The sequence below is a fragment of the Protopterus annectens genome, chromosome 2.part1 (genome assembly GCF_019279795.1).
Source record: "Protopterus annectens isolate FY-2018-M chromosome 2.part1, PAN1.0, whole genome shotgun sequence".
NCBI classification, from domain to species: domain Eukaryota; kingdom Metazoa; phylum Chordata; order Ceratodontiformes; family Protopteridae; genus Protopterus; species Protopterus annectens.
Genome location: NC_056729.1, coordinates 1,334,984,503 through 1,335,004,853, shown reverse-complemented (window position 1 = coordinate 1,335,004,853; position 20,351 = coordinate 1,334,984,503). Strand labels below are relative to the sequence as shown.

The 20,351-nt window shown below is 40.0% G+C and overlaps 1 long non-coding RNA gene across 1 annotated transcript in view; it reads right to left on the bottom strand.

The window, feature by feature from the left end:
• The window catches only part of LOC122794427, a 489,792-nt gene that overhangs the window by 42,087 nt on the left and 427,354 nt on the right, over nucleotides 1–20,351 (bottom strand). The window contains exon 3 of the long non-coding RNA XR_006363643.1: nucleotides 7,836–8,025. This is a non-coding gene — a long non-coding RNA (uncharacterized LOC122794427). The remainder of the gene's footprint in view (nucleotides 1–7,835; nucleotides 8,026–20,351) is intronic.

Below are 20,351 nucleotides of genomic sequence, written 5' to 3'. Positions count from 1 at the left end.
AGTAATTCTCAATTATAAAAAAAATGCAATCACAACATTATGCTTTTCAGAGCTTAACAGTTTGACCCTCTGGGGATCTGTGTAGAACCCACCAATCCTCTACAATAGATATACCCAACATATTTCCCAAATTAAATAATCTGGTTTGATCTGCTGGAGAAGAGAGCCTTTCTGTTAAATAAAGAGGTTAACCTAACATCTGGTAGAGGAGTATTTATTTACTTATCTGCCTAGGGTTGAATGAGTTAGCCTCTTTAATCTATGGCCTCTTTTCAGGGAGAAACCCAGGGTGGTACAGGTCTTTCCAGTTCTGGAATAGAGATTGTCACAAATAATTAATTAATTATGATGCATTTGTTAACCTGGACAGTCCAGCTGGGCGCACTATTTGCTTTCAGTGGAAGCTTTAGGAGAAAAGCTCCACAAAATCTACAGAATACAAAATAATTACAATAAAGTAGAATATTAATACATATTGAGCACAATATATTTTGTCTCCGTATTGCTACAAAAGTGAACTTCACGACTTGCAGACAAGTTTGATAAACCTAAATGTGGACTCGCTTCCAGTATTTTGCTCCTCCTTGGCTCTCTTCCCCAAAGTCCTCACCCCCAAGATAGTTATATAATCTTCACCTACGCCTCTAAAGCCTAAAGCCATAGTGAGTAGGTAAAGGTAAATGCAAATACTTCCAAACAACCAGGAGTCCTGAAATACCAATTATCCAACTTTCATAATGTTCTGCCGGCTTTTAATGTTATCTTGTAGAGGGTAGCTTGCTCTTGTAATATGAATTACACTGTTTCTTTTCACTAAGGTAAGAATTGTATATTCCTGAACTGTCTGTGTCCTCCTATGCCATGAAGACAATATGTAATTTTATGGTGTTGTCTCTATCCTAAGCTGTACTGTTCAAATGTGCTCATCTGGAAAATGGGAACTTTTTGTATTACTATAAAAGCTAGCAGCTGAGACAAGGGTCCTTGTCTCAGATTCACTCTTTTTAAGCAAGTACATAAAATTAAAAACAGCCATCGGTGTAACTATTACAACCGTCACACTAGTATGTTTAACCTATTACACCTGTCACACTAGTACATTTAACCCATTACACCCATCACACTAGTAAGTTTCACCTATTACATCTGTCACACTGGTATATTTAACCTATTACACCTGTCACACTAGTAAGTTTCACCTATTACATCTGTCACACTAGTATATTTAACCTATTACACCTGTCACACTAGTATATTTAACCTAGTACACTGCCTCAAAACAATATTTTGACTTTTCATATACACATGGTGCAATTTGTGAGCACATGAGTTACACTGCTAGAAAAAGGTTATATAATATGTGTAATACAGTATGACTCTAGGCATTTCAATTTACAGCAATAATCCACAGTAGGCCCAGTCACTCATGCCATTTTCTCAAGCTTGCAGTGGTTTATCCATAAAATCAAAGACTGAATAGGTAAAGTGCATTAGAAGAGGATAAACCAGTGTGACAACTGGCCTGGTGCTGACTACTATTGTAAACTGGTATTGTTTTAAAAAAACTGTTCTTTATCTGTTTAAATAAGTTATATAGTAGCATTTCCTCCTTAGTGCTGACCACCAATGCTAAAACAGCACATATAGAGCAAAGCCCATAACACAAGCATACACTTTACCTAATACGCTTGTCATTGGGGACTCCATTGTGTGACACACAGATCCCCCACTCATCAGGTTAGACAGGAGAAGGTAGCAGTTAGTTGCCTACTTTGGAGTCAGGATCTGCAATGTCACACACACACACACACACACAAGTCACTGCATTGTGGGTATCAATATGATTCTACCATAGTCCATGTGGGTGTAACTGTCCCAAGACGTGCCTAACTGGACTATATGAAAAGAGGCCTAATGGATTTCTTGGACTATGTGGAAGGCTGGCATAATGGTTAAGGTGTTTCCTTTACTGACACAAGATGCTGGGTTTGATTCTCACATGGAGCAATTGGCTAAGCTTAAATTGGCCCTCAAGGGCAGTTAGCCTAGTACTAACGTGTGAACCTATGCATCACAGATAGGTAAGAGCCTTGCAGTGAGCAGCATTTTAATTTTACAAAGGATGATGCCACAGTATGAACATATAATGATTGAGTTTAATAACTGGTTTCATTTCTGATGTCACTCCGGGGGGATCCAATACCTGCCAGCATGGGGGGGCAGGGTCAACAGACCACTTTGCTTTGCCAAGGATAAGCTGTACTTGTCCTGCATAGGCTTTCAGATATTGGCCAAAACTTTATCCACCCCTGTCCAGACAGTTTTTAGGAAATGACAAAAAGACAAAACTACCAACACAGTGAAAAAGTCTCCAAGGAACCTTCGGGTGTTACTGCTCAATGCTAAGAGCCTAAACAAAAAAAACTATACACCCTTCAAGCCCTTCTCATTTTGGAGAATGTAGACATTTGTGCTGTTACTGAGACTTGGTTTATAGCTATATAAAGTACTCCAGCAGTGCAAGGCAACAATGCCTTCTACACATTTACACCAACAACAGCAGAGACTGAGGTCAAAGGTGGAGGTGTTTCCATCTACATTAGAAACAAACATACCTGTAGGCTGGTTAAACAGGATGATACCATGCAGCTTATTCACGTGCAAGTCACCATAGAAAAGGTCCCTCACCATATCATGGCTAGCTATAGGTCACCATTTATGCCCCTAGAGTCTAACGACTCCTACCTAAACCTACAAGATGCACTTACCATCCAACTGAACACCTTATTCATGGGTGCTTTAACAACCCCTCTAAAGACTGGGAAGCTTACACTGACTCAAACTCACAGGCACAACTCTTCCTGGATTTTATTAACACAAACACCCTGGAACAGATTGTGCACTCTCCAGTCATTGGATCAAACACACTAGATCTGGTACTCACCCACATGGGAAAGTGTTGCACTCCCCGCCCCCATGTCACTTCCTCACTAGTGAGGTTAGATCACAAAGCCATCTCCTTTGAAGTAAAAATCAACCCAGAAAACTCAGCTAAACCAGTAACAGGAACTATTCCAAGGCAAACTATATCCTATTAAGTGATAGTTTGTCAAAATTCAAGGCTCCCCCAACCCCTAAACCACAGCTACCTATGAAGAATTATTCACACAGTCCCTATACAAACACATGAATGACTGCATAAAAGCTGCCATACCAGAAGTAAATTCAAAACAAACATTAAAATCAAACCGCACTGGTGGAATCATAACCTAAATAGGGCATAAAATAAAAGAAGAAATCTCATGGCCAAGAACAAAAAGAGCAACTCTATTAAAGACAAGTGCTCTATTATACAACTAAACAAAACTCTAAGAGGTCCAACAAGGCCAACTACGAGGTCAGGATAGCCTTGCAAGCTAAGGATAACCACAAGGTCTTATTCAGCTATATCCACAACCTCAAAGGCAACACACAGTAGTGTGCTGAGCTGGTGGTGAATGGTACCACCTTCGCCAATCAGGGTGACATAGAAAATCTACTGGCTTTTAAATTCACATCAGATTTCACCCCCACTCCTCTCCAGCTCCACCAGGTAAAATACCTTCCAGCATACTGCCACCAGCTATTAGCAGGGACTAGGTCCTGGCAGCACATGCTAAAGCCAAGAACACTAGCTCCATAGGTCCCTACAACATTTCTGGTTGCCTCCTAAACAATGTAAAGCATGACCTACCAGGACCACTTGAGGTACTGTTCAACAACAGCCTTGAAACAGACTTTGCTCCAAGCAAATGGAGGATCACAACAGTCATTTTCTTTTACAAGGGTGGACCATCAGCTGACCCAGGAAATGTCGACCCATCAGTTTAACAAACTTAATATACAAAGTCATGGAATGAATTATCATGGAAATGATCAACAAGACATTTGCAATTTGGCTTTGTTAAGGGAAGAGCATGCCTACTTGATCTCGTAGACTTCTCTAAGACGGTCACCAAGGCAACAGACAAGGGTAAATCAGTGCATACTGCATAATTTTACCTAGCCAAAGCATTCAATACAATACAATACCCGAACTGGGAATTTCTGACAAGCTCTCTGAGCTAGAAATAAATCCCTACATAACTCACTGGATTGTTGGCTGGCTCACAGACAGAACCCAAGAAGTCAGGATCTGTGAGACCACCTCCACCAAGTGGCTGGTTACCAACAGAGTACCCCAAGGCTCCATGCTGGGCCTGATCCTGTTTGCCATCTATTCTTGGAAGTCAAGGCCTCTGGCTCACCAAGTTCAGATACCTGTAAATTGGGAGCTATTATAGATTCCCCCAAAACAGCAACATCTTCCAAGAGGGTTTAACACAGACAAATGACTGCTGCCAAAGACACGGCCTAAATAAAACTCAATGCCAAAAATGCATTATAATGCCCTTTGGGAAACTGTCAATCCAAGTTAATTACTCCACAGATAAAACACCCCTAAGTGCTCACCCAGTAGTAAGGCATGTGGGAACATATGCATATAGCAATCTGGCCTTTAACCAACATATAACTAAGACAGTAAAAAAATCATTCTATGTCACCAAACGTATAGGTAAGGGTATGGCATCCAGGTCCAAGGAAATTATAGTACCATTCTACTTGGCCCTTATCAGACCTGTTATTGAATACAGTGCCCCTTTTGGCATATATCTAACCAGAAACATGTAACAGTTGGAATACCCATAAAGGTGTCTCGCCAGGTGAATTCAGTGCATGAATACCCTGTCCTGCAATGATCACCTAAAGGATTTTTCTCTGTATTCAGTCTCTTACAGGCTGCCTGGTTCAGGTTTCCTCATACCCAGCACTGATGAATCTATTGCATGTGTGCAAAACAAACTGCACCAGAAACACTAGCTCCAGCGACCTGAACTTTTCTTGTGACATAAAGAGAATGTCTGGAGACACATATATGTATCAAAAAGGATACCAGCACTATGAAACAGGCTCCCCATCCATGTAAAATAAAGTTCACCCCTGACTCTATTCAAATGAAACCTTAATGATTGAATGGGAAAGCATAAATTTACCCCCAGTAATACATAAATACCACGACTAGGAACACCGCTTCAAGGACAAAATGAACTCTTTATTTAACACAGTTCTAGTAGCTCGGCTTCTTGCCTTCTAATGGAACATTTTAAACATGATTTTGTCCCTATAAATACCCCACTTCTAATTGTTTAATTAGCCAATTAACAAATAAACCAATCCAATAAGGCTGTCAATAAGAAAAGCATTATCCTAACTAACCTGCCTTACAAATCCTTAGTTACTTCTCTACTAACATACCCCCATACAGACTCCTATGATACTTGGGACCCAAATGATCTGGAGTGCACAGCTAGGCTTGCAAGGGTCTTAGTGTTTGTTAGCCTAGTAATAACCTATAAACATATAAACATATATCTGATGAACTTTATGTGCATATGTTCCTGCATGTGCATATATATAACCAGTGTAACAGTAGAGTATATTATGTGCCATTGGTACTGTGCAAGGAGCCCACTAATTTTATTTATTTTTTTTTACAGCTCTCTTTCTTTGTGTTATTGCAGATGTATACTAGAAATACATATATTTTTTTAAATTGCTGAAGTCCAGTAGGTTCTTGGACAGTTTTTTTTTAGCCTGTGCTTTTTTTTTTCAAATCTGCCTTTATAGTATCAAATTCAGCTGTGTTTTGCTATTCATCTAAAGGGAACTTTTTGCAGCGGTAATTGCAGTTTACTACTGCTAAAGAGATCATGTGTAGCCAATCAAACAGCACTATATGTGGGTTATTTTTGGAAGTGGTGTATAATACATAACATCCTGTTCTGTGATGACCTCTGCAGGGAATACACTACTGAGTTAGCTGCATTCTGCTTTTTGCAAAGACTTGCTCTGCACTGCAAACTCAGCCTCAAATAACTCCAGTTCTACAAGTCCAAAAATAAGTTTGTCACGTCTTTCTTAAAAGTTTTGACTGCACAGTAATATAGATCTACAGTTTCTGCTAACCTTACAGCCAAGTGTCCATATATGCACTTTGCTTTACAGCCAAGTGTCCATATATGCACTTTGCTTATCTAAATGCCTATTTCCAACACAGTGCTCTTGTATATCCTCAAAACAGAACCCCAAAATAAGCTTCTTAATATGATATTAGCACTACAATGTGCCTATATTGGTAGCCAGTTTTTATAGCTATTAAACATTAACAATATAAATAAACCACTAAAATGCATTAGCTGTGCTCAATGTCACTGGCGGCTTTGTTTCTTTACTTAACTAGAAGGTTTGAGACGGAGGCTTCCTTACTGACAAGAAACTTGGACCAAGAGGAAATTATACAATTACTTAGTATGCAAGTGGGCAGAGATGGGATTCAAACCACTGTCCTACAAACTACAACATGCTACTGTCCTAAATGGGCATATGATGAGTTAATGCTAACACATCATTCTCACCCATAATTATACAACTAATTAGTAATAAGCCCATTCGACAATTAAAAAAGGAAAGACACCCACTCCTCTCAACAGTTACATATATGCGTGAAATCGTCTGAGCAATGTCTTTTTATGTTCTATATATGGCACAATTTCAGAACATTTCTGGATTTTTTTAAGAATTTCTGCTTGACTATGACATTCTCCCTCACTTTCTTACCAAATCATCCTTAATTCAAAGATCATTATTTGTACTGTAGTATACATGAAATTCAGTATGAAAGGTGCAGAATATTCACCTTATTTTATTATTAAATTTTTTAGCAGGGCTAACCCATTATATATGTGTGTCCTTTCGCAAAGTGATCCAAAAACACTAATATGGTTAAGTGACATGCTGGGAATTACAAAGTATATAACTGGAGACTATAGGAATCAAACTTACAACTAAAGAATACAGCTTTATAGTATCTCACAGCCTTATATGACTGCACTACATTGTTACTGTAAGAGAAGGCCTTAATCTATAATGTAGCTGTAATCACAATATAATTAGCCCGTATTGTACAACATACTACCTAACAGGAAAATATGGTGAAAGCAAACAGGCACTACCGCAAACTAAACCAGGGCACTGTGTGCACAAATATTTATAAACATGCTTTTAAAAACTATCCCAGGACATTTGCAAATCACCCCTGAACATGAAAATGTCTCTACTTTAGGTCAAAATGTCATAGTTTGACTCAAGCTTACCCTCTAACTCAACCACTCTTGAGAACTAGCTGACAGCCAAGTTGAAATAATGATAGTTAATGTAAAAGTTTAATTTAGTTAGTCGTTGCATTTCGTTCAATGTCAAAAGCCTACTGTGGTTATATAACGTGCAATGTACTATATGCAGTCTGACTTATATTCTGCCTCTTGCAGTGAAACAAAAATTCTTTCTTTGCTGAATAATAAAACACTTTGCCCAGTTATGGCATGAACATGCGGCTTGAACAATAAAATTAGCCTAATACAGTCACTTAAAACCACAGCAACTATGCTAAAAAAGTTGACTGAAAGGAAACATTTGTAACTCGTGGGAGTATAGTTCTTCATTAAATTAAACATGTCATGTTCTAAGTGAAATCCACACATCATCAAGTTGTTCAAAGTCTGCAATGCAGTCAAGAGAGGTTGTGTTAATTTATGACAAAATCTCTACAAATAAAGTGCTACTTCATAATAACCATACAAGACAGCGCTTGAAAAATGCAGTGCAACTTAACTGGAAACAAACAATTTACTCTGAAGAACAGTAAATCTTTAGTTGAATACAAAGTGTAGATTCATTCAAAATCATGTAAAGCTTACTTTGATATATTTGATAGCTGTTATTATCCTTGTTTATACGCAGACCCAGAAATTACCGTATATTTCTCTTTCTGTTTGCACCAAGCATCGAAGTAGGTCCCGGAGTGGAACTGCATTCTGCTGTCACCTTAACTAAAACAGCTTCTTCATGCTGACTTCCCTCGTTTCAGCAAATGCACGTCAAGGCCATCTAAGGGACAAAGGAAAATCATTACTCTGCATTGCGCTTCAGACGATCTGTGCAGAACCTAGTTGCAGGACTGTTGCTGAGCTAGCCAATAGAATTGCTTTCCTTGCAACTAATTGATGATCTGCTCCCCCAGCTGAAGCACAAACTGTCAGTGTGGTTTAAGCAGTTAGACAGTCAGCCAGGGAAACTGGAGATTACAGGATAGAATCCCACGCCTGACAGTTGCCCATTGTGATAATCACATGATAGATGTGCATCAGTGTGTTACAACTTTTAAACATCAGTTACAAATATGGTACCCCCATGCAAATAAGATACTGCAGGGACTTTACTGTACATTTCCCTTTCTCTGTAAGTATGTCCAGTTCAGAGGCAACACCAGATGCACAGAACACATGTAAAAGAAAAAGGGGAAGACTGAATATGCACATACCAACATGTAAGTGCATAGTTGTACTATAACTATGTAAGTGTGTGCATGTATATGTGTACAGCTGGGTGTTGCATGTATGCATATAAAAATATGCATGTCTTTGATAAGGCACATACATGCAAAAATGCATGCAAATGACTGGATAAATTCACCACTGTAGAAAGATACCTACTGAGGAAACTGGTAACCTGCGTGCAAAATTATTGATATCAAACTGCTGTGAACTATACAGAAGTTCAGCACCTATTAACAATGATAGGGAAAGGCCGGACTTAGCAGTCACTGAAATAATGTGTTAGGGAGTCATGTCAATTGTCATCAACAGCTTCTTTCAGTCTTAAGCTCAATGGTGCAGTGTGCCGAATTTATTGCTTGGTATACTAGAATATCACATCACTAACTGAGCACTGTTGGTCAAAGGATAAGGGTGATTTCTGGGTGGACTTCCCAAGGGTAAGGCATGCTCTTGGGTACAGATACTTTTGTACTGTATCATCTGTGTGCTAGTGGGAAATGACAACATGTGACCACAATGATACTGTGAATAAAGTCTTGGTGTTAGCCAAAACAACGTAAATGCAAACAACTTGAGGGACTTGTGCCATGCTGCTACTCAGGACATAGTTCAAAGCCAAAATAAAAAGCAGTAAGTTCTTGGTACCTGTCCAAAATTCACTGCTGTGCCATAACCCGGTTATCAATTTTAGGTGGCAGTTGCCATGCATGAATCATGAAATGTTGTAGATCCTACACATTACAGGAAAGAGATAAAATGAAATAAATACATCTGGCAGCTGGCAAAGAGGATTAAAGTTGTTAGCTGTTGAGCTACTTCCTGAGGTACACAGTTTGATTCATTCAGCCTTCATTTGCTTGCTGTGTAACATTGATTAAGTCACTTATCCAGACAGTGGTTTGAGCAAATTGGGGAATTCAGGCTAGGATCCTTAATGGTCTTCTGGACTGCATGCGTAACCACCTTTGATCCTAAATACATGCATACACAGGATTCATGTTATGGTATACAAGTCCACGGCAGTAAATCCGAGAAACAAATTAACGTGATCAAAAATGTGCAAATCAATGGTAAATTACAGGTACAATGACGACAAAACAAACATATAAAAAATAACCAAGATTTTTTTTGCAGCTTGGGTCACTCCAGGACCCTTTACACATCCTTACTTAAATGCACACAGTTTACCTCTACATAACAACAGAGAAAAGGTAAGCACTCTGTACACCCAAACTGTGTCTAGCTCTGTGGCTGAAGAGTAGCACTTGCTAAAACAGCTGAAACAAACTGCAACCATAGACTAAGCAAACAAGCAAATATCTGAAAATATAAAGGATCAAACCTATAACAAACTGGCATCTACAAAGCTGCTATTGATCACAGTGGTATCTGTGATAAACTATGCTTACACACGCAAACATACTTAAGCAGATAAACACAGTGTTTTGTCCTTTAAGCATAATATATGAATGATCAGTGCATATATAAAGAGCCAGTTAAAATGCAGCACACATCCTCCACCATAGCAATGACGGTATTAAAAAATTTTATATGGCTCTGTCATACTGATAAACGATAAGCACAGATTGGGGAAAATTACAGCTGTGGTTCCTGCATGGTTTAAATGCCACTAAAGTACACCAGTCTGTTAGATGCTGAAAACACTGCCATTCCATTTTTATCTAGTTTTGAGTTCTGTAATCTTAACAGTTATCCTAGTACACTGACCTTAACCTGTGCAATTCAAACATTGTGTGGCATACCTCTCAACTGTCCCTGATTTTCAGGGATGTCCCTAATTTTGACTCAAATTTTAGCTCTGTCCCTCTTAATCCCTCCTAAAACTAGTGACTTTTGGAGGAAAGGTGGTGAATTACCCTTAATGAATAATGACAATGATTAAGACTTATAGACTTCTTTTACTTCAGAAAATGTATATTAATTTGTATGCTCTGTTTCTGTCAATGTCTCAAGTTAATAGAACTAATATTTTGAAAGTGTCCCTGACTGCCCCTGATTTTTTCTGGATTTGTCCATGATTCTGTTGAAATTTGTCCCTGGCTGAGAGCTATGTTGTGCGGTAACTTTAAATATCTCTTGTCTGGGTGATGAATGACACTGAATTTCAAAGGCTAGTGACTGGCATCGGCTATGACAGTCTAGCCACTTCATTAGTAGTGCTCATTCTTAGTCACTTACTAATGTGACAATCTAATACATGACAAAAGCAGTCTCAAGCCACTAACAAGGGTAACAAAGCACCATGTATTATAAAGGGCAATACTTAAAAAACTGAAGACAAGTTTCCCACAGACTATCCTACTAACTCTAACTCAAAGACTTGATAAAATCACTAACCAGCAAATAAACAGCATGTTACTATTGAAACTACCGACCACCACTGTCCCACCATGACCCTGGGAGAGGTCACTGCCACTTTTGCAACCCTTAAGTACAACAATGTTATCAAAAAGCTACTCGGAAAAGGTGGAAACTGATAAAAAACAATCATGTCTATGTATCTTTGTGCGGCAGTTAAGCGCCATTCTAATTTTGTTTGTATCTTATCTCAGACACAAGAATCAGTCTATGAATTAAACAAGAAAAGGTTTGTTTTAAATGTAATCAAAGCATGCATATTCCAATCACTCATAAGACCTGTCCATTTGCTCTGTTCCCGTAGCACAGTAAATGTTTGCCTGACTAATGTACTGATTGTGCTTCCCAATATTCAGTCACATCTTTTAAGGACCTGCTCAGTAAATCGTGTAATTATCAATACAGAGAAACTTAAACTTCTTTCCTGTATTTTTAAAGAGTTTCATTCCTTTTATCAGGGCTGCTTCGGTCGGAGGTAAGTTTTACAGCCCTTTGTTGAACTGCGTATGTTTAAATGCCGCATCACTGGTTGTCAAACTGTGTGCTCAGAAAGGTGTTAACGTGTTTGCAGATAACAGTATAAGTGAATATGAATAAGTCATATAATTAGACTGCTAACATGCAAAGTGGGACTCTTAGGGTCAAGAGTCAAGGAGTTTCAAGGAGTTAGAGAAGAGCTAAGGTTTAAGGAGCAGAAGGAAAGTATTATGGCTAAGGGGTAGAAAGGGAGTCTCAGGGTTAGGGAGCAGAAGTGGAGTTTTAGTGTTAGAATCAGGATTCTGGGAGTGTAACAGGGTTTGGCTGTCAGAGGGTTATGGAAGTTGAGACAATTGCAATAGCAGATGATAGAGATGATGATATTTTAGGTTGTTTGATACATTTTAATGGTTTTTGAAAGGTAGGGATTCAATGATGAGACTGAAATGAGAAGGGGTGGGTGGACACAACACACTTAAAATGATCCTGCAGGGCAGTTAGCCTAATATTCACCTATGAACATATGATAAGCCCACTGGTATTAATGATCTTAATTTTAACATGTTACATTTATTTTATTTATTTGCATTTGTTGACTGGGAAAGTCCACTGGGTCAGAGCAACCCATTTTCAGTGGAGACCAGGGGAGAAAAGCTCCACAAGCAGTTACATTCATAGCAAGAGGTTGCATATCTTTGAAACTAATCAGTTTTAAATATTATAAGAAGCCAGAAGCCAGAGATATAGATAGGAAGTTTGTTTTAGAGTATGGGAAGTCTCTGGAACAGGAATCTACCCCTCCAGCATGCTCTGTTTATTGTGGTGACAAGGTTTAGGTCCCTAGAGCGTGCAGCTCGGAGGGATTGGTATTTTTTAAGTGGAACATGTCCAACAGCTCTGGGTTTGACATAGCTTTGTATGTTAGTCAGACTTTTAAACATTCCTAGCAAAGATAGTACATATTAGGGGAAATTATCTTTTGAAAATTCAGTTTGAAACATCTGAACATTCCTAGCAAAGATAGTACAGATGTTAATTATTGACTTTGAAAATTCAGTTTTAAAAAGTATTTGAAGCAAGAAGCTTATGTGTAACATGAGTATATCAGTGAAATAAAGATATAATTTCTAATTTTGATGTGATTGAAACTTTACCACTGCACAGCACTGGAAATTAAATGTTTGTCATTCTTAAACAGACCTAACTTCAGAATGCTCTGTTTTCTGGTAGATGGTTAGGTTATGTCTTTACTAATAAGCCAGTTGCATTAATATTTCATTGCAACTGTTGTATTGCAAATCAGAAGTTTTTATTTTACACTGTAACCTGACACTACTGCCCTCACAGCCACATACTATTTAATAAACATATGCAACTCTGGAAATGTTTACTTATTTTTATGTTAGCTATTAATTTGTTGACCTGACTAGTACAAGGGCACAACCCAGACCAGAAACACAATGCAAATTAAGGGAATGAATGCAGAAGAACATGACCTGTATTAGCAAAATATGAGGTAACACAGAGCTGTTTCTTATTTTGTACAATTTTTAATAATAGATACACACCAACATGTGAAACAGAAGTCCTTATATGTCAATGTGTGCCATGTCATACACTAGTACTTATGTGTCGGAGTCTGACTTACAAACAGTGTACAAGTTGTTTTAGCAGTCAGAGTGCATAAACAGTGAATATTGTCTAAACAGTAAATTTGTTACCAGAGATCATACAAAATATGATAGTTTCATAGGCTGTTACTAGGCAAACGATAACTAGGGCCCTTACAAGTCTAGCTGCAGATCCCAAACCATTTGGGTCCCATGTATCATTGGCATCTATGGGGGGCATGTTAGTATGGAGGTAAGTAAGCATTGTATGGGGGTTTTAGGATAATGCTTTATTTATTGATGGCCTCTGTCCATAAGGGACATGGTGCTCAGCATGGGGGTACATTTACAATTTCCCATCCAACTGTTAAGGTTTCATTTGAACAGGGTCAGGAATAAACTCTGTTTTACATGAATGTGAGGACACATATCTGTCGCTCCACGCATAACTCTCAACTTCTTAGAGCAAGAAATCTGGACAAAGACATAAATAATGGGGGTAAAGGCTTAAGAATAGGGACATTTTTTTAAATATTGCTCTTAAAAACTTAGAAAGTTGACAGAATAAAAGTTTTGCATTAGCATACATTTCTGAAAGGTAGAAAGTCTGACTCTCGAATGTCTAACATTATTTTCTGACTCACTCCTCAAACATTTGCCAATGATTTGCCAGAAAACCATAATTTTATGAGAAACAGACCAAATATAAGAGGCAAAAATCTGGACATTCTGTGAAAATCTGTACAGCTGAGATGTAACCTCTCCAGCATGTTCTGTTTATCCCACAAGTGAAGTTCAGATCCCTGGATCTAATGCTTCTGGTGCTGTTTGTTTTGTGCATTGTAACAGATCCATCAGAGCTGGGTCTGAAGAAGCCTTGTAAGCCAGGCAAAGATCCCTTCTCAACATCCTGTAGGAGACTGAAAACAGAGACAGAGCCTTTAGTTGATCAGTGTAGGACAGGGCATTCATACCTTGAATTCTTCTGGTGAGAAACCTTGTGGGCATTCCAACTATTACAAGTATCTGGTTAGATAAATGCTACCATGTTTCAACTACAGCAAACCAACACCAACATTCAATTCAGAAGAGCTTCTTAGTACTTTCCTGAAAATAAACAAACATCTATTAATGTCATTTTAACTTACCCTGCTATCACCAGGGAACAGGTCCTTAAAGCTCCCTCTAAGGCCAAGGACACTGCATCAATAGGCCCAGACAATAGGATGCCTTCTAAAAACCATGACATATGACCTATCAGGCTGTCTGGAATTGTTATTTAATCGTAGCCTCCAAACAAACGTCATGCCTCATGAATGGAGAACAGCAACAGTCATCCCTCTGCACAAAGGTGGGCCATCTGCAGACCCTGGAAACTACAGAACCATAAGTCTCACTTGTCTTATATGTAAGCCATGGAAAGAAGTATCATGGAAATGATCAATAGTGATATAGCAAAACTCCAGACACTGGAACCAACCCAGTTTGGTTTTATCAAGGGAAGGTCATGCCTATTCAACTGGGTGGACTTCTTTGAGAAGATCACCAAAGCAATGGATGAGAGCAAGTGGTTCACACAACCTACCTTCACCTTGCCAAGGCATTTCACACAATACCCAACTCAGGCATTATTGACAAACTCAAGAGGTTAGGTACAAACCCATATGTCACCAGCGGATAGCCAACTGACTCACAGACAGGACCCAGGAAGTTAGAAATGGGGAATCCACCTCTTCAAAGAGGCCAGTCACAAGTGGAGTCCCTCAGGGATCGGTCCTTGGACTAATCTTTTTTGGCATTTACTTCTCTGAAGTCAAGGCCAATGTTAATGGTCTCTGGCTGACTAAATATGCAGATGATTGCAAATTAGGAGCTGTCACTGAATCCCACACTGACATAAAAGTTCTCCAGGAAGGGATGACACATACAAACAACTGGTGTCAGAGCCATGAACTAAAATTAAAAGACAAGAAATGCATAACAGTATCCTTTGGGAAGTCATCCATCCCTGAAAACTGTCACATTGACAACACACCCCTTAGAGTTGACCCAGTAGTCAGGGACTTAGGGACACACATAGACAGTAATCTAGCCTTTGCCCATCACGTGTCTATAGTAGTGAGGAAATTATTATATGTTATACAACTTATAAACAAAATTATGGCATCTAAGTCTAAGGAGGTTATTGTTTCACTGTATTCAGCATTCATAAGACCTATCATTGAATACAATGCCCACTTTGGTATGTACCTATCCAGGCATATCCAACAACTGGAATGTCTACAGAGGTTCCTCACTACAAGATTAGGGTTTTTATTGCGTGATCAAAAATTGTAAATGGCGAACGCATACTGAGCGAACCCGACTGGTCGAAACGTCACGCGCGTAACACGGAAATCATTGTACGGAATATTTTCCATTTAATGCAGTGCGATCTTGGAGTAGGAATATTTAAGAAGCGGGGGTGGGGGGGCACAGCTCCCAACATGAGGGGGTGCAAGGGGCTTGCCCCCTGCCTACAGCATTTAGGTAAGTATAGGTTTTTATTTTTATTTTTTTATTGTATTTTCAAAATTTCAAGCATTGCTCATATGGTGCCGACCATATGGTGTTCAATGTTTGAAACTTCTGAAAATATAATATAGACCCAAAGAATACAGGGCATAAGTAAAATGTCCAATGCAGACTGCCTCAAGGCCTTATCCCTGTATTTTGTCTCCTACAGGCTTTTGAGGGAAGATCTATGCATGGCATAAAGGGCATTGCCAGACCCCCACTCTGATGGGCCTCCTGCATATCCACAAACCAAACAGCATAAGAGTTACCCGTTGTAAAGACTTAAATCATGCCTGCGATATAAATAGGACCTGCCGGACAGACAGGTATCTATCCCAGAGACTACCCCGTCTCTGAAGCAATCTCCCCATTTTTCATGTGAAGCAGAGTTCCTCCCTAACCCAATTCAACTGTAACTTGGACAACTGGATGGGGAGCAGGAAGTTCATCCCTGGTTTGGCGTCTGTGTCTCTAATGGACACAGACAGCCTGTAAATGGTTCATCTCACAGAACCCTGCTTGTAAATGTTTCATCTCCCAAGCCTTTGCTTACACTTATCAAGGGTATCAGAACTTGTCAGAAATTTGGGGTGCATGGTTAGGCTTAAAAAGGCCCTTGTGGTCATTAGCCTAGTAAACACCCATGAACCTATTTATAATCCTCCTGATGACAATACAACTACACTTCAGCTATTAAGCATTGGATATCCATAAAAATTCCACAAGAAAAAAATACTACTATGTGATGTCAATATCAATTGGTTGGATACAGCCTCTAACTCCTCTACATCCAGCATTAACTTCAAATGGTTTAATGCAGCTAATTAATAGCCCCACACATTATAGTAACACATCAGACTCTTTTATTAAACTGGATCCTAATATCAGACCCTAGTGAATTCACCATCACAGTTATTCTGTCAGTGACCATCTCCCAGACATCTCACACATCCAAATAAATGGCATGTTTATAAAACAACATGCAAACTGTACAAATTAAATCCAGAAACATCCATTACTACCCCATCATATATTAACTGGAATAGTCTAAAAATCCACCCTTAGATGATGCTTTAAATGGATTCAGTACAACTTTGCTAAATATCCTAAATAACCTTGCACCTTCTAGAAGGAAAAGACTACAAATAAATAATGCAGTTTGGCTCTCCAAAAAGAGAAGCATGTTAATGCAGGATAAATAAAAACATGGGACGGATGGCAGAAATATAAAACACCACAGTGTCTTGAAAACTTCAGAATGCTCTGCAACTGTACTAACAAGCAAACAAATGAAGACAAAAGGCTACACTATAACAATATTCAGAGGACTAGTTAGCACAGCCCTAAACAGTTCTGGTCAACCATTAAATACATTTTACCCTTGCCAAAAATTCAACCCTAACCCCTCTCCCAATAACTCACCACTCAAAACTGCAACATAATTCAGCTCTTATTCCATAGACAGTACCGTGTCCCTAACCTAGGATTCCCCAGCATATAATCTCATCCCTTCATAGATTAGTAAAGCTTCATAGATTAGCACTAGGCTAATTGCCCTTGTGGGCCATTTTAAGCCCAGCCAGTTACCCCATGTGAGAATCAAACCCTGCACCTTTTGCCTGCAAGGTGAACACCTTAACCATTCTGCAAACCTCCCACCCAAAAAGAGACTCAGGTTCATAGATTAGTACTAAGCTAACTGCCCTTGCGAGCCATTTTAAGCCTAGCCAATTATCCCTTGTGAGACTCAAACCCTGCACCTTGTGTTTGTAAGGCAAACACTTTAACCATTAGGCCACCCTCCCAACTCCCAATCCCTGCCCAACAACTACACATCCAGGGCCGGTGTTAGCATTTTGGGAGCCCCAGCAAATGTCAAGTTGCACCCCCCCCCCCCAGGTACTTCTAGTCTAAGTATCACCTTCACACCTGGGCCTATATAAAACTACTCTTAAACAAACTCAAACAATGCTTTACTTCAGCTGATGACTTTCCATGTATGTACCTTAAAGTAGCAGCCAATAGCATTGCCCATCCTGTCTCAAGGTTCATAAATAGGTCATTCAAAAAATCCCTCTCTCTCTGGAAAAAAACCCACGTTATCCTCCTACACAAAAGTGGCTATTTTACAGGTATCTCTAACTTTAGACATAAAGTAATTTCAGGTTCTTAGGTAAATACTATAAATACTAGGCTAATGGTTTTGAACAGCCATTTTAAGCTTAGTCAGTAAACCAAGGTCAGAATTTCTCTGTGCTTTGTGGCTATGAGGTGAAGATTTTAACCATTATGCTAAACCCACCTTCTTTATCCCCCTTCTCCAAAATACTTGAAAAATGTACTCAGAAACAACTGATAAACTATCTCATGCAGAAAGAACTCCTATCCCTCATACAACATAACTTCTGTCCCTCCCAGAGTCATAGGTTTATAGGTTCATAGGTTTACACTAGGCTATCTGCCCTAAGGCATTTATAAGCCTAGCCCAAAGTTATGTGGCTTACGCCACCCCTTATGTTAGAAATAATGTGCCCATTAGTTTGTTGTGCCTCTGTCCAGCAGTGACACAGAGATGATTCCCGGGGTAAACCTACGATCTCCCATCCACCGGTCAAGATTTCTCTTGAACAGAGCCAGCGAGGTGCTCTGCCTCACATGGACTGGGCTTTTATTCCACAGCATGGAGAGTCTCTGGGTGATAAATCTATCCCTCCAGCACGTCCTATTTATATCCGTGCTAAGGATTAAGTCACTTGCTCTAGTGGTTCTGGTGGATTTGGATTTTTTGAGGTGCAGCATGTCCATTAATTCCGGGTTGGTCATGGCCTTGTATGTCAGGCACAGGTCACCTCTGAGCAGACGGTATGCAACTGAATAGAGTTGGAGTTTCTTCAGTCTGGCAGTATATGACAGGTTTTGGAGTCCCTTTATCCTTTTGGTGAGGAACTTTTGGGGTCTCTCCAATTGCTGCAGGTGTCGGGTGAGATACATCCCGAATGGGGCATTGTACTCGATCATTGGTCTGATAAGTGAAGAGTACAGGGGAACAATGACCTCACTTGATCTGGATGTGAATCCCTTCAAGATCAGATGGGCAATGTAGAAGGTCTTCGAACCACTTTAGCAATGGGAGTGTCAAACGAGAGGCCACTGTCAACCTGGGTACCCAGGTCCCTGATAACCTCTTCTGTGCTTAGTGGGTTGCCATCTATATGGTAGCTTGGGGTTACCTTGTTTTCCCGAAGGGTATGACTATGCACTTTTTGCGTTTAACTTCAGGCCATGGCTCTGGCACCAGCTATCAGTTTCCGTGAGACCCTCTGAAGGATGTCTGTGTCCGATGTACTATCCACTATGGCACCCAGTTTGCAGTCATCCGCAAACTTTGTCAGCCATAGTCCTCCTATGTTTGCCTGTACTTCTGAGAAGTAGATGCCGAACAATAGGGGAGCAAGGACTGAGTCCTGTGGTACACTACTTGTAACCGGCTTGGAGTCTGACATGGCTCCAGCAACTCTAACCCTGTGGGTTCTGTCCTTTAGCCAGTTTGCAACCCATCTTGTGACATATGGGTTTACATTTAAGCTGGTAAGTTTCTCTATGATACCCGAGTGGGGTATTGTGTCGAAAGCTTTTGCAAGGTCAAGGTAGGCTGTATGGACTGCCTTTCCTCATCAATGGCCTTGGTAACTGTTTGAAGAAGTCGACCAAGTTCAAAAGGCAAGATCTGCCCTTGACAAAGCCAAACTGGGTTGGGTCCAAGGTCTGCAAGTCCCCTATGTCCTTGTTTATGAGTTCCATTATGATCCTCTCCATAGCTTTGCAGACCAGGCTTGTTAAGCTTATGGGGCGGTAATTACCAGGGTCCGTAGAGGCACCGCCTTTGTGGAGTGGGACCACAGTTGCCGTCGCCACTCCTTGGGCACATGTCCTGTGGTAAGGCTAAGATTAAACAGCTGCCTTATGTGCGGGTTTAGTTCTTCATTGAGTTCATGTAGCACACAGCCGGGGACACCATCCGGTCCCATTGATGCTGTGTTTTTAGCTTTAGAGAGAGCAGCTTTCACCTGCGCATTTGAGATGTCTGGGAGGCTACACTCTGTTGGGATAGTTATCTCTCCTTTTGGGGGGGAGAGGGGGTGAAGTTTGCGCTGAACCTGTCTGCCAGTATGTTGGCAATGTCTGTGGGTTCAGTGATTTTTGTATCATTTTGGACTAATTCTGAGCATATCTGGGAGTTTCCACCCAGGTTTCTGACATAGCTGAAGAAGGCCTTATGATTGTCTTTTGAATCTATGGCAATTTTTTCTCAAAGTTGGCCTTGGATGATTTTATGAGGGATCATAGTTTCTTGCTAGTACTGATCAAAGATGCCTTCCCTTTTTGGGATTTTGCTCTATCATGTAATAGCTTTCTCCTCTTATTGTAAAGTTTGTTTATGGCTGGGGTCCACCAGACTGGACGTTTGCCCTTGGTGGAAAGAGTCTTGGTTTTATTTGGGATTGCCTGATCCATGCAGTCCTGAAGGTGTTCATAGAAGGCATTTGTAAGGGCTTCCGTAGATTGGGTTGTGGTTTCCATTGGCTCGGGGGCCTTGAAGGATACCACACCTGTCTTGAGTAGTGTGAAGTTTGCTTTAGAGAAGTTCTTCACTGTGGTCTTTGTTTGGGGTGGGGGCGGGATGTGGATTTCTAGTGAGATTAGTTTATGATCTGATCTCACCAAAGAGGGATATACTTCCGGTGTGGAGCATTTTGTCCCCATGTTTGTGATGATGAGATCTAGTATATTTTCTCCTCTTGTGGGGACGGTGACTAGTTGTTCCATGGCATTTAAATTTATGAACTCCAGGAAC